This window comes from Clinocottus analis, unplaced genomic scaffold (genome assembly GCF_023055335.1).
Source record: "Clinocottus analis isolate CAN_PGR_092001 unplaced genomic scaffold, fCliAna1.0.p SCAF_21, whole genome shotgun sequence".
Lineage (NCBI taxonomy): Eukaryota > Metazoa > Chordata > Actinopteri > Perciformes > Cottidae > Clinocottus > Clinocottus analis.
Window position 1 is genome coordinate 3,653,732 of NW_027175943.1, and position 14,742 is coordinate 3,668,473.

The 14,742-nt window shown below is 43.8% G+C and overlaps 1 protein-coding gene across 2 annotated transcripts in view; it reads left to right on the plus strand.

The window, feature by feature from the left end:
* Window positions 1-5,143: 5,143 nt before the first annotated feature.
* rin1b (Ras and Rab interactor 1b) overlaps window positions 5,144-14,742 on the plus strand; it is a 24,196-nt gene continuing 14,597 nt past the window's right edge. The window contains exon 1 of one of the 2 annotated variants that reach the window (XM_068587722.1): window positions 5,144-5,224. The gene's annotated coding sequence lies outside the window, so the exon portion shown is untranslated. Of the gene's footprint in view, window positions 5,225-6,588; window positions 6,859-14,742 lie in introns of those variants that run through there. The other variant, XM_068587721.1, reaches the window with a different exon arrangement.

Sequence of the window (14,742 nt, forward strand, 5' to 3'; positions counted from 1 at the left end):
TATTTCTCCTTAACGCCACAAAGAATGCATTAAATAACGCATCTTTTCATACAAAAGGGGTATATCCAGTCCATGCACACAAACACGTAACGCTGCTAGACTCTGCAGGGTTTGTGTGTGTGTGTGCGTGTGTGTGTGGAGGGCAACAGCTGTGACACCTGAGTAGATTTCCAGGTACAGGGAGTACAGAGGATGGTGTGATGTCACCTCCGTCTCAGCGTCTCACAGCCGGTAACGAGATGCAGGAGGTTCTGGAGCCGTGAGCCGACGCGGGGCGTCGCCAGCAGATGTTGGTGTCAAAACATATTTTTTTTCATGAAGTGTCCGTTCCAGTGGTTTGACTCTGATCTGGGACTTCTGTCTCTCTCTCTCTCTCTCTCTCTCTCTCTCTCTCTCTCTCTCTCTCTCTCTCTCTCTCTCTCTCTCTCTCTCTCTCTCTCTCTCTCTCTCTCTGTCCCTTCCTACTCGTCCTCCTTCTGTCTTCAACGCGACACATATAGACTCACACACACTCTTCACAGCATCTTGGTGTTTAAATCAAACTAAACTTTTAATTAAGGACATTATTTATGAGCATATTCAGTTTTTTTTGCTCTGTTTCACTCCTCCCCAAAAAAAAGGCCTCTGAAACTTCTTTTATACCATCTGGAAGCATCAAACAGCATTTATTAATATTTTTACTTTTTGGGTTGTTGGCTTTTTTATAAGAAACATACTGTAATTGGCTGAATTAGATTAATAAATTAAATGAAACTCTCTTTCACGCTCTTATTTTGCGTGACCTGAAGCAAGTGGCAGGCTGGAAAGAAGGAAGTCGATGTGGTGTTGAATATACAGCGTTTACAGTTTATGGACTAAATAAGAGGACAGATCACCCTCAATAACGTCAAATCTGACATTTTGTTTGTGACATTTCACACGTTAAATCCATGACCTTCTACCTGCTCATAGTCCTGACCTTTGCGAGAGGTTACGTGTTTTATTCAAAGGGAGATTGGCTTTTAATCTCTGGAAACCGACCTGCAAAACCTGCTGTGCATTATTTATGTCTCGCAGAGCTGACGCTCCATCTATTCATTGATTTTATAACTTTTACTTATTGTCACTAAGACACATTATAATGCACACAATTAGATAGATAGATAGATAGATAGATAGATAGATAGATAGATAGATAGATAGATAGATAGATAGATAGATAGATAGATAGATAGATAGATAGATAGATAGATAGATAGATACTTTATTCCCCATTGGGAAATGTGTTTGTTACAGTAGCAAAAAAATAGTATTTTCTATTTGTTCTATAATTAATTCTTCATGTGTTCCTCAGCCAGAAGCTACAAATGCAGTTTTCCCCCGAGAGTCAGACGCATCGGCGTCTAATCACAACTGATGTATCGCTGGACTCGAACATATGACCACGTCTTCCTGAGATAGACTTCATTTTCCACCCTGACGCACAATAAAGTTATTGTGCAGTCTTTCACCGTCTAATTAACCAGGTCACATTGCTTGTGAACGCCGTCCGCTTGGCAAACGCTCTCTCTTCCGCACGCCGAGCAGCGGACGCATGCTGCTCTCCGACTAGACTGAGGATCAACCGACCATCGCCATCACCATCGCCATCATCATCACTATCACCATCGCCATCGCCATCGCCATCACCATCGCCATCACCATCGCCATCACCATCACCGTCGCCATCACCATCACCATCGCCATCACCATCACCATCGCCATCACCATCACCATCACCATCACCATCATCATCACCATCGCCATCACCATCGCCATCATCATCACTATCACCATCGCCATCGCCATCGCCATCGCCATCACCATCGCCATCACCATCGCCATCGACATCACCATCGCCATTGCCATCACCATCGCCATCACCATCGCCATCGCCATCACCATCGCTATCGCCATCACCATCGCCATCACCATCGCCATCGCCATCGCCATCACCATCATCATAACCATCATCATAACCATCGCCATCGCCCCGCGGTGACTCTTTCCGCCCTCGTTCCTGTGCCGCGTTCCCGCCTCTGTGACTCAGCTGTCAGCTCCTTGGAGCCGGGAGACGTGAGCGAGGCCTCAGCTCGACTGATCCGTGGTGAAGGGAGGCCAACAGACAGCGGGGTGAACGGCGTGCCGGGGACGCGGACGGCCGAGTCAGCTCTTCTGCCTGTTGCCGTACGCTGCCCCCAGGGGCATTGTGGGAAATGTGCATGTGGGGAGGGATGGCACGTGTTGTTTGGCATCGTATGCGAGTGGCTGCCGTCTCTCATGTCTGACTTCTTTCATTTGTTTGAGCACTTGGAGGGTGTCAGAAGATGCTCCTGTGTCAAATTTACTTCATTTTCTTAAGGCCCAGTTTTATATTTTAAGAATATCGTCTCATTCTACACTCATATCATGTGCATATATTCATATATATGTTCAATAACATGCACCTTTTGCTCTAATGTCAGTATGCCAGACGTCTTGAGCCTCAGGTTTTACACATTACAAAGTTCAGCCGGACTTAATTGGATTCTTTGGATACTTGCATTATCCCTAATGGCCACCGGGGGGCGACTATTACGACTGTATGGAAGTCTACAAGAGAATTACTCTCCTTTTCAGCTGCTTTATTAGCTTAGTAAACATCTTGAACATTAGATTATGGTCCTAATCTCGAGTTTAAAGTCTTCTTCAAGGCGTCATGATGTTTATTAGTAAATTATGGTCCCGTTCTTGCCGTGTCCACATGACTACATTTCCATTTTCAGAGTAAAATAAACCAAAAAGCTTTGTCTGAGCTTTGTGTTGACGAACTCGCAAAATGCGTCAGTAAGAGCTCAACATACCGTCATGCAGCCAACATGCTGCAGCAGGGTAAATTAGCCGTATTTGCATAGAAATCAACCCACATTCTGCATCTCATCTGTGAGAAATGTGCATTTGCATGCGTCGACACGGGCGTTTTAATTAAGATTCTCCTTTCGCTCTCGCATGAGCGGATCAAACGTCACCGTCTGCAGCTCAGGCGTCCAGCTGAAGTCACAATCGCTAGAACGCACGTTTGGAGTGGAGGCCGTCTTTAATCCTCCTCCGCTGTAGCGAAGGCGGGATTTAAAAATGGATGAGCACGCACTCGCGTCCATGAATCTCCTGAAGATTGTGCTGAACGCTCGGCGGCTGCACCTGTCATCCATCCGTCGCCTCACCTTGAGTAAGCCGAGACGGAGAAGTCTGAACAGCAACGCGCTCGCCTGTCTCCCTGACCGCCCCACAGCATATGATATGAGCCTGCACACAGTTTCTGACATGATGACACACACACACACACACACACACACACACACACACACACACTCTGACAGCGTCTTACATGAGCAGTGTCCGTGTCTCTGCTCATTTCTCTCTGTGAGTCAGAGATGCTTTTTGCACACCACAACACATCACTTCCATTTTAGTTCACACTCTGAAAGGCTGTGGGCAGCGTGTGTGTGTGTGCGCGTGTGCGACTGTGTGTGTGCGTCTGTGTGTTTGTGTGAGAGCAAAAGGGCAGAAAGGAAACGTGTGTGTTCCAATTAATTAGCATTAGCTCGACTCTGCTGGTCTCCGAGTGGCTGCAGTTTGCCACTCTAGTGATTTTTCCGCTCGGTGGACGGAGGAGGGCCTCGGCTCCTCGGTGATCCGGCACGTGAAAGATGCTGGAGAGCGAGAGCCGTCCCGACGCCCAGGAATGAATCACCGACGGCGTCTGAAGCGAAGCGTCCCCCCCCCCCTCCCTGAAGCCGTTCAGCGGACCGAGAGAGGACGAGGCGCTAAGAAAGCCCATCGGAGGGATCCAGTTTGATCAGAAATGACTCGATCATGTTACACGTGTAATGTAGCTATCTATATGTGGCGAACAGTTTCCCCCAAAGTGCACTGTGGGTAACGGAAAAGGGTTACGGTGTATTAGTCTTGCTATTTGAGACATCGAGACGTCCGTCACCGCAGACAGGCCCACGTCATTTCGAGCCTGCAGTTTGGTAATTTAGATCCCGAAAATACAGACGGGGTCAATATCAGCGGGGCTGATTCCACCACTGGGGACGCTGAGGTCACGTCTCCCCGCTGGAGGCTCGATGGACGGCAACGTCTGGCTGCCGGCCGCTCCACCGCTCCACCGCCTCGGTCGGGGGTGAAATATCTCAGCTACTATTAGAAGGAATGCCGTGCGAGGTCTTGGACGGACATGCGTGTTCCCCAGAGGATGAACCCTGCTGACTTTGCTGACCCCTTGACTTTCCCTCTAGCTCTATCGTTCCAATTAAAGTGTGTGTGTGTGTGTGTGTGTGTGTGTGTGTGTGTGTGTGTGTGTGTGTGTGTCGCCTGAGGAATCTCCCGGACAGAACGGCTCAGTTTGAAGAGACAAAGTATTCGGTGACATCTAGTGGTGAGATTGCAGATTGCAGCCAACTGAATAATTGTCCTCCCGCCCCTCCCCTTTCCAAGAGAGAGAAACCTCCGTGATACTGTTTGCTAAACACATGGTCCCTCATTTGTCCATTCTAGGCTCCTGTAGAAACATGGCGGGCTCATTCTTAGCAAAATAAAACACATCGATTCTTAGTTGCAGGTGTTTAAACGCTAATAAAAACATAGTTGTGATTATTCTTTTCCTTTTCTGCTGATCGATCCGTCACAATGCTACGCACTGGCCCTTTAAATATAAGTATAATTGAGCAGTTATTGAATGAGTTAAATATGAAAAAGACTTTGTTTGACTCGTGACGTCAGCATTTGTCGGCTGCATTTCTTTATGATTGTTAACGTTATGAAGCGTTCAATAAATGTTAACTTTGGGGTTTCTAAGAGGCAGACAGAGAAGAACAAAGAGCCAAACTCTATGAAACATGGAGGAAAACATTGAAAACACTCCCTCGGTCACTCATGCCCTCAGTGTGTAAGTGTCGTTGTCATCATTTCCAAAATGGTAGGACTTCACAGTTACACTCATCTGCCGGGATGAGTGTAACTGTGGCCCGAAAATGCCAAGAAAATAAGTCTGGGAACAAAAAAACAACAACAAATCCGATTAAATCAAAGAGGAACCGTTGTGCTCATAAGATGCTCGGCACCAGAATGATCCACGGCAGACAAAAAAACAACATCTGGAGCTGGAAGAGCGCCAACACACACAACAACTACACTGAAGAACGACTCACAAGGAGCGTGTGTAAGTAGAAGCTTTATCACGTATCAAACTTCATATTGATTTATAAGTGTTTAAGTCTGAGCGCAACATTTTCTGAAGAAGAAGATCATGTGATCATCTGGTAAACATGGGGAAACCCTCTCTTTGTGTTGGTTGTGTTGTTTGTTTGGGCATGTTGACACAAAGTTAAAGAGCACTATTGTCAGACAATATATACCTGCGAGCCGGAGCATGAAGATTGCCCTTTGTCGGAACCAAAAGGTTAAGAATAAACCTTAAAAACAAAACAAAAACGACACAAAAACATGCCCACCTACATGTTTGTCATATAAACGCAGGTGACTGAACATTCAGGGAGAATTTAATCGATGTAATGAAATATAATACGTTAATTAAACTAAAAACTGTAGCAGTGTAATGATGATAATGTTCATCAGTATCATAATAACATGTATTATCATCTTCATTAAAAACAGGAGTGTAACCTGGCCGATGCTTATATTCTATAAACTATATTATATGAACATAATCTCTTGGATTCAGAATTAGTGTTATTTTGGTGTGTTAATGTGTTTTGTGGTATTTTTTTGTGTGTAAGTGAGCCCTTGACAATGAAGTTTATTCATAATCCCATACATCTCCCTGGTAATAAATCCCTTCAGTCCTTCCTGTTTCTCTCCTGTAGTTCTCCTGCTGGCCTGTGGCGCCCTCTAGCGGGCAGAGGCGGAACCACAAACCTTCACCTGGAAATAAAATTTAAAAAAATAAAAAATGATGGCTGCAGCAGTCCAGAAATAGCTCTCAGAAAGAAAGAAAAAAAATATTTAAAAAAAAGAAGAAAAAAGCTGTCCGTGCGTCAAAGTCCAGTTCCGGTTTAATTACGTGTTTAACAGCTTGTTCATGGCCAAAGTGTGAGAGGATTGTGATATTTATAATTAACATGCCTCACTAGATGGATACATAATGATTCAATTAGCATTTTAAGATCCTCAGCTGTGTTCTGCCTCCTTCACGGAGCTGGAGCAAGGATTTTATGTAATGCAGGACAAGAGATGAGGAAGAAATGGTTCATTAAAATACATTTTTATGACGTATTTGTAATGCTATTGTTCAGGTATAGTGTGGCTTTGAAATGCTGCATGTGTATAAAATGTGAATTTGATGGATTATCATCATCTTGAATGTGTTATAGTTTGACTTTCTATACTTTATCACTATATTGTGCTCATGTTCTCACTGGATTGCTAAACCGGAAACGCCCTCTTTTATCATTCCCTTACTTGACAAAAGTGGTCTGACTGTCAAAATAATATCTCTTTTTTCTTCATGATTTGGCGTGTGAGTGTGTCAGAGTCAGGGAGGCGGGAGGTGGGGGACAACACACACACACACACGGACACACACAGTGTCTCTGCTGTGACTGTGTCTCACTTCAGATGCTCAGACAGAATTAAAAATGCGCTCCTCCGCCTTGTCACCAGTGTTGTGCGCATCTTCTTGACAAGCTCGATGTTCCCACAGCATGGTGCTCGGACTCCGCGGCTCTCACACACACACAAACACACACACACATCCAAACTCTCTCCCGGACGCCTAATTAGGCAGCAGACCACGCACAGCGCCACGCAGCACCTGTTCCCACCTTCAGAGAGAAGGTAAGTTATTATTATCGACAAGCGGAATTTGTGAGAAGAAGAAGAAAAAAAAAAGAGGAAAGAGCAAGAGGTTGTCCTGTTAAAATACATTTTTTTGAAAAATAGACTCCGTGAAGTGAAGAATGCAGCGGGGAGTTTTTTCCTGGAGAGTTGGCACGCGCTGCCTTGGCTGCAGGCTGCAGCATCCGTATTAATAATTTCTCCTCCCTTTGAAGATCTCTTTCAATTCTCAAGTTCAAAGCGCGTTGGCGTGTGTTGTTTAACGTGGTTTCCGGTCGACAGGGGACGTCTTGGTAAACAATGCTGCTCAAGTGATTCACGCGTGTGTGTGTGCGTGCGTGTGTGTGTGTGTGTGTGTGTGTGTGTGTGTGTGTGTGTGTGTGTGTGTGTCCTTGTTATGGCATTCGAGGTCTGCCAATTAAGCAATTAGTGATCGTGAGGTGTGTGTGTGTGTGGGGTGTGGCGGTGTCGCACAGCCAAAAGAATAGTGACTCGGTTTCATTGTGTGTGTGTGTGTGTGTGTGTGTGTGTGTGTGTGTGTGTGTGTGTGTGTGTGTGTGTGTGTGTGTGTGTGTGTGTGTGTGTGTGTGTGTGCCCTACAGGTTCATGCTCAGGTCGTGAAGTGACTATTTTCCCCTCAATTTTCGTCTTTGTGACTTTTGGAAAAGCCTTAACGTTTTCATTGTTTCCACTGGAGCAGAAGTTCAGCCCCCTGCTGCTGATGTTTGAGCCTGAATCCAGCATTTCCAACTCTATATTCCGCTTTTTTATCATCTTTAGACTATAATTTAAATCATCCACCTGTGTGTTTTGTCCAAGCTTCACCTTTTTTTAATTTTTTTTTTTTTTTTTTTACCAGCCAGCCATTGTTTCAATTAGCCACTCAGACTTTTCATCCTCGTTTGAGTATCTTGCTCTCGTCTCCCCTGTCAGGGCAAAGTGAATGTAATCTCACACCATCGGACTGTTACATAACTTTAAAACTGAAGTGCCATCCTGCCTGCGTGGGAGTGGATGTGATGTTCCCACTTCCTCGCTGTTGTTGTGCTCGTTAAATCGGAGAGGCACATTACTGTAAGTGGCGTTTTGGTGACTTAACTGCTGATTTTTGGGGGGGACGTGATGGGATGAGGAGGGGGGGGGGTTGTTGTTGTTGTTTTACTCATGCAGATGAGGGCCTGAGCAGGACTGATTGCTTTACAGGTCCTCGCTGTGATTATGCAGCCGAACCAACACGAAGTCTTGTGGAAGGACCAAATGTGTGTGTGTGCATTCATGTGTGTGTGTGCGTGTGTGTGTGCGTGTAGGGGGGCTGCGTTCTGCCCTGTGTTGTGTAGGAGGGGTGTGATCGCAGTGAGCCCGAGCATGACGCTCAGAGCTGTTGGCCAGAGTTCAGTCCCTCTGCTGAGCAGTCTGTCCTCCGGGTGCTGGAAGCGCTGCAGACGACACACACGAGTGACCCGGCTCGTGTGCAGGCTTCCCCATCGCTGCTGGACGGTCATCACCACCATCACCACCATCACCATCACCACCATCACCACCATCATCATTGTCGTCGTGCAACACAACGCACATCCAGAGATGGAAATGAGTCCTGAAGCAGTTGGACACCAACGAAAAAACACAAAAACTGGCAGCTACTTTGTGTAAAAGAGAGAAACACTCGCTGTGAAGAGTGTTTTTCACTTTAGATTTAAGCATACTTTTATTATTAATGTCACAAAAACTGCCTCTCAACTTCTTTTGAATGTGTTGGTTCATATTCTATATTTTACGGGTTCATTCTTCACTGATTTCCGGGTCTTGTCCGTCCAATAGTTTCCTAAATATGTAACCGTTCAGTCTTGAAGCATTTCCTGGAAACGAGTTGTTGTAACTTGACATGTTTCCAGTTGTAAATATGTTCTCATGATGGAGTTTTTAAAGCGAGAACGGTATAAGATAATATTTCCATAATATTTCCATGGTTACCAAGAGGACCCTCTGTTATTAAGGTTTCGCTGCTTATGAAACCCAAATAGTGTGTGGGCACTCGACACTGCTCCTGATAATTAAAACACTACATCGTTTAGGTTAAGTTCTCACACCGTGACGTTGTGTTCTGAATATATTCAATGCTCCTTGTTCCCTCGTTGTGTTCTTCATCCTTCATCTCCGTCGTCGGCTCTCTTTGTGCTCTCGCTGGACCGACCCGTGTAGATACACATGTACTGGTCATTAAAAGATACACACCAGAAAACTTACAGGAAGTCGGCATTAGAATTAAAAACCCTTTAAAATGAAGAAAATCTCACTTTTGCTTGTTGTAGTGGTTCTCCGATGGGTGAACAGGAAGGTGAAATAGAAAAATACACATATTTAAAATTAGCATCCATTCAAAAATCCTCTAAAAAATAAATATGAAAGCAAAAAAAAAAGTAAGTTCATCAACAGAATTGTGTATTTTAGATATTAAATCGGATACTAACAGCACAGCGTTGTGTAATACAACTTTTTTTTTCAAACAAAAATACTTTGTATACTGGTAACGGGGTTTTTGGCTGGAAAAAAAAATCACAGGGATGTACTGTGATGTACATATACTGGGAGGTACTGTGATGTACATATACTGTGATGTAATGTGATGCACGTATACTGGGATGTATATATACTGGGATGTACTGTGATGTACATATACTGGGATGTACTGTGATGTACATATACTGGGATGTACTGTGATGTACATATACTGGGATGTACTGTGTGTAAACACCTCCGCTTAGAGAGGAAAAGTATCAGATGACACATGATATCACTAAAAGGTAGTAAAGTGGTACAATGTGATGTCACCAATACCAAAATACTGGTAAAAATACCTGATTTGATTTAAGCATCCTGGACTTCCCCCTCAGCTCACTGTTGATGGTTTGTAGCTGAACAGAAGTCACAATGTCGTCTAAATTCATGTGAATCACATGTTTCATGGAGGTATGTTCTCCACCACAGCAGTATTTCCATTCGTCCCATTAAAAAGATTTGAGAAAAGGTGTTCAAGGAGTTGAATAAGAGAGCAGAAGTTGAAGCGAGCGGGTTGTGACTGGGCTCGCTCCTCCCCTCGGCCGCTTCAGAGAACAGAGGATTAATGCAGGCTTTTGTCCTCATGTGGTCACTCTAACACAATCTGAAAATGGAGGATGAAAGTGATCCCTCATTGTCATTGTCAAGACTACGCTCGGGAGATTTGTGCGAGGGTGGAGGAAAAAGCCTCGGGAGGAGGCGTGGAGGATGGAATAAAGTCAGGATGTTATGGCAGTTTGAAAGATACACAAAATGGTTAAAGTCTTATTGGAAAAATAAGCATTAACGCACCTTAAAATCTCTTTTATGTGAGCTTTTCTGACGTAGAGGAAATAAACCAACGGCCCTACAATGTCTCAAAGCCCCTGATTTTGTTAAATATCGACTCAAAACCTCCAAGACAAAACCTTAAAAAGCACTTTTAAAAAGTTCTTTCTTTCCTTCACGAGGTATTATTCACACTCCACATTGACGTTACCTAACAGTCCTTTTTTTAAAAATACCACGAGTGCTCCTCACGTCGACCCGTCGTCCGTCACGCGCTGACTCACAGTCACATGGAGGTCAAAACGATGAAGGCATGGACGTGCCACGGTAAAAAAAAATAAACTTTTAAAGTGCATAAATGAGTTAACTCTGAGCTCTCGGTCCTGAGGATTATTCACAAAACCTGCCAATTCTTTTTTCTTCTTCTTGCGATTGTTTTCCCAAACACTGGAGGCTGCTTTCCATTCTTGTTTTTATTGAGATAAGTGTGAAAACTCTCGACGGCGCGGTGAGACTATTGCAGTTGTTCTTCTGACGAGTGACAGTAAGTGACAGCGTCTTGGAAAAACTTCGTTTTTTCTCCACAGGAGATAAGTGGATAGGTTGGAACTAGATTGTTATTCTGGCAAGTTTCCTCGGCTTATTGTGAGAAAAAATGCAAAAAAAATTTCAAAAGCTGGATGCGAGATTGGCTGACCTGCTCGGATGAACGGATGCGGCGTCGCGAGCCAACTGAGGCCTTCAGACAAAAAAACTAAAGCTCAAAAAACAAGGTGAGAAAAACAGGACACTGGTAAATATTCACAAGTCATTACTTTGTTAAAGTAACAAACACACACGAGTTAATTATGCACCTGCATCGCCCCCACAGGTGTTTCCACTTAATTGGCTGATTGGCCCTCTGGGACGAAGCTGCACGAGCTGAACAGACCGTGTAGTTCAAATGTAGAATGATTATAATGTTGTTTTATCTTTAATGAAGTGAGTATCAATTATATTTTAGAATTATAATGCCCATAACACATATTCTCGTTTCCTTCATGATGTGACTTGTACGCGTTCGTTCTACTGCCTGCATTTACTGATTTTGGCCACACGGGGGCAGCAGAATCTGTAAACATGAATATTGATGGAAAAACGCCGAAAACGTGCGCCACTCCGAAAAAAAAAAGCCCAAACCAGGACAATAGCGGCTAGCTAGCGCAGTACGACCCTGGAAGAATTAGTATCACCAAAAAATTGTCATTACATGTCATTAAAATCAAATCACGATAATATGATTTGAATCGTAGTATTCTACTTTTTGTGAGGATAAAGAGAAACAGAAAGAGAGAGAGAATTTATTGAAATTAGCTATTTGTTTGACACATAACTATATATATATATAACTATATATATAACTATATATATAACTATATATATATATATATATATATATATATAGCCTCTTTTTCCAGCAGAGCAAATAAATAAAAAGACAAATCAAGAAAACATGTTGTGTGTGTGTGTGTGTTTTACACACACACACACACACACACACACACACACACACTTCTGGTCTGACAGAAGTATTTGTGATAATACCCTTTCTGAATCACTGCACAACTGCTATGCTTCTAAAATTATGAATATTCACAGTTATGCTAACAAGCTATCTTCTCTCCCAGAGGCCCAGTGTTACGTCTGACTCACACTAATGCCCTTGTACAACTTCTACACACACACACACACACACACACACTCCGTAACACACAGCTCTCAGTTCCTTGTCACTGGCCCTAAGTGCCATCGCTACGGCGCTTTTTGCAGCAGGCATCAAAACGGACACCTGTCATCAGTCAGCAGGCCCCTGTGCCCACTGTTGCCCCCCGCGGATACTTATAGCCCACTGCAATTATGTTGTTCCATTAGTCATCCTACGCATGCACTGATGGGCTGCCGGCTATACTTAGCCTTCATCATGGTCACTCTTATGCAAAACTGAGAGATTTACAGTCTGACGCTCCAACACGATGAATAGAGATGAATAATAAGTACACGGTTTGTTGTGTTTAACTTTGTTTGTGAGGAAACTACCACTGCTCATTAATGCCTGGTCCACTATTGTTTAGCATGTTCGTGAGCATCAACCAGGGTTTAGAGAGTCTCTAACTACAGCAAGTTACCAGTTAGAGATTCAGAGTTCTCAAAATATGTAAAATCAAGAAGGAAAAGACACGATTTTGACAAAAAATAACATTTAAATTGAATCAAGTGGGGCAGTTTTTTTTCTCCGCAAACGTGACACAAAATCCTTAGTTGGGTGTATGTTGTGTGAACTAAGAATGTATTTTTATACTTATTGGGATGCTGTCAATGCAAAGAAAGGCCATAACTTTAACGTGCTGCGTGCAGTAAAAGCACCAGAGAAGCACCACAAAGTCACAGGAGCTCGTTGACCCGAGTCCAGGCAGGAGCGGCTGCAGGACTCGCTTTACGCTGCATATCAGTAAAACACAGCGGGAGAGCTTTTACAACAACTCCATCGTTAAAAACATCCTCCCGCTTGCCTGCTGCCTCTGCAGAGCAAAGTCAGCGTTGTTGACGGACCGCAGAAGTTCTCGTAAAGTTGAGTTTTTTTCCTGACACGTGTGTTTTAGATTCCGGGAGTTGTGCTGTTTGACAGACAGTTTGACTATTCAGTTGAAGTTTTAGTTGAAGTGTGCGTGCAGATAAGTAAAATAAGGGAAACACACACTGGCAGTGTAACCGGACTCAGGGAGGTTGTTGACTTGTGGGAGGTGAATAATCCTGTAAACATGTTTTACACCATGTCATGGTTGGATGAAAGGAGTACTGCATCATGTGGATGACACCTGAAAAGATTCAGAAGATGAGTGAGCAACACATGAGGGCTGGAAGATAAATCAAAATGATCCCACTGGGATGAAATCATACATCCAGACATCCTGATACTCTAAAATGATGATAACAAGCACATAATAACACACATTTCTCCCAATATCTGATTATTTTACCCTTAAGTTCTTAATTAAATAAGAAAATCCTCCGTTCTGTTTATTTATAAAGTATTTAATTCATACAATAGTATATAAAACCATGTGGTTATTTAATGTAGAGTCATTACGTATTGAACGACCAGAAAAGATGCTCTTTCATGATAGATATCGTCATCATATGAAGTGATCTGTATATCGTGATAGAAGATTATGGTCCCGTTGCCAATCACAAAACCTTGAGGAGAGTGAAAGAGGATGAGAATATCTGAATGAGGCACCAACATAATAATTGAATTGACGGTGGTAGAGGTGCCTGCTTGTCAAAAATCTCCAGATGGAAGTAGCGTATGGAGGATGTGACCGTGAGCAAAGTGCGCGCCGCCGCCGTCTGCCTGCAGCGTCGTCACGTGCTCGTCAAACTCCTGCAGGTCACGTTCCTGCAGGATGGACGTCGCTGAGGACTCTGGTGTTGGACGCCGAAGCGGAGGCGGCGCGGGGATGCATCAGCTCGGTGTCGAGGGGGGGGAGGGGGGGAGATGTTGTGGAGGATTCGATTCCCTCCTCATCCTCATCCTCATCCTCCCTCTGCTGCTGTCTCAGGAGTCTCTGCAACTGTCTGCAGACTTACTTGCTTGCGGCGGGTAACCAGCCGAATGTAATGAACGGCGCAGGTGATTTATCACTCAGCTGTTCCCGTTGCAGCGGAAATTGAGTTTGCGTGAACCAGAAACATCAGCAGAATAATTCATTGTCTCCACTTTTTTCTTTTGATTTAACGATCAGAAATAATCTTCGAAGAGGCAGAGATATTCATTTCTCCTCTGGCTTTGTCCTAAGAGACCAGAATGCATTGCGGCGCACAGGGAAGTCTTTCTTCTCTGGAATAATGCGCTCCATCGCTCTTACTACAACCGCCTACACAAAATACTGAGCTGGACACAAGCTCATGTGCATGTGGAGGCCGCTGAAAGTCATTCTGGGAAATGTAGGAAATCCCTAACTGGAGTACAAGTCAAGGAGGCAGATTGAAGGCAGAGAGAAGATCTTCAGTGCACTGCCATGTGCCACATGTGCAGCTGTATAGATCATTGCCTCGTCACAGTATTATACTTTTTGCATGCTATTGCATAACAAATGAGACAGGAAGTGAGAAATCCAATCGTAAACAAGTGAACATGGATGAAGAGTGCGGAAACTTTCTTGCTGTTGCTCAGCTCCACTGTGCCACGATGCAGGAGGAAGAAGGTTAATGAAGTGTTTTTATGATAACCGATCTGAGGCACAGCTGATGTTCACCTCTCTCTGAGCGGGAAATCAAACTGAAGACTTGTTTTGAACAATTACACATGTGAGGAGCATTTAAATAAGTTCAAAATATGTTTAAAAAGTGAAACAAAAGCTAGGGATCATCTTGCACCAGCTGAGACGAGAAATCAGGCACCGAAAGGGTAGATTTGTATCTTTATTACGCAACCAAAACCCATGTTTTGAGAGCAAAAGTCTCGTTCGTAAGTGCATTATTTGTCAGTTTTGCTTATTAAACTAGATTCTTTAGCTGCAA